The following is a 743-nucleotide window of genomic DNA, read 5'->3' as shown; positions in this document are numbered from 1 at the left end:
ATTTTTAGTCTATTTTTTGTTTTTATCTGTTAGGTGTGTCTCTTTTAGATAGCATATTGATGAGTTTTGTTTCCTTATCCAATCTGCAACCTTCTGTTTGTTGAGTGGTGCATTTAATCCATTAACGTTCATGGTAATTATTGATAAGTTTGAATTTGTTGCTGTCATTTTGTTATGTGTTTTTTCATGGTGTCCCTGGTTTCTTTGTTCCACATTATTTTCTGTTCTGAGCTCATTATGTGTATGAATCGTTTTATCATTTCCTTTGTTGCTGTTATTTTATTATATACTGAATATTTGTGCTTCTCTTTTTCATTGTGATGTGAAGGTTTATCATTTTTCTTTGAGGTTACCCTAAGATTTTCTCCCTTTTCTCCGAGTTTAGAACAGTCCATTGTATCTTGCAACTCTCTTAACTTCCTCACCATTTAGAAGTTCTGTAACTACACAATAGTTTTCCTCTTTTTGTTTGTAGTTGTCCTCACTTGCCAATTGATATCTGTGGTTTCCTGTTTATAATCTTGTAAGCTCATTTTACTTTGGATATGTCCATAGCTGTAGTTTCTGATTTGTGCCATCTTGTGTATTAATGGTCAGTTGTAATTTGCTATTTTTGGTTCTCTGTTCAAAGGACTCCCTTTAGCATCTCTTGTAAGGTTGCTCTGGTTTTAACAAATTCCCTTAATTTCTGCTTATCTGGAAATCTCCTCATTTCCCCATCATATTTGAGGGACAATTTTGCC

This window comes from Orycteropus afer, unplaced genomic scaffold, assembly GCF_000298275.1.
Source record: "Orycteropus afer afer isolate SDZICR_OR568_19922 unplaced genomic scaffold, OryAfe1.0 scaffold00794, whole genome shotgun sequence".
NCBI classification, from domain to species: Eukaryota; Metazoa; Chordata; class Mammalia; order Tubulidentata; family Orycteropodidae; genus Orycteropus; species Orycteropus afer.
The sequence above is the reverse complement of the archived record's forward strand: the minus strand, read 5'-3'. Positions refer to the sequence as shown.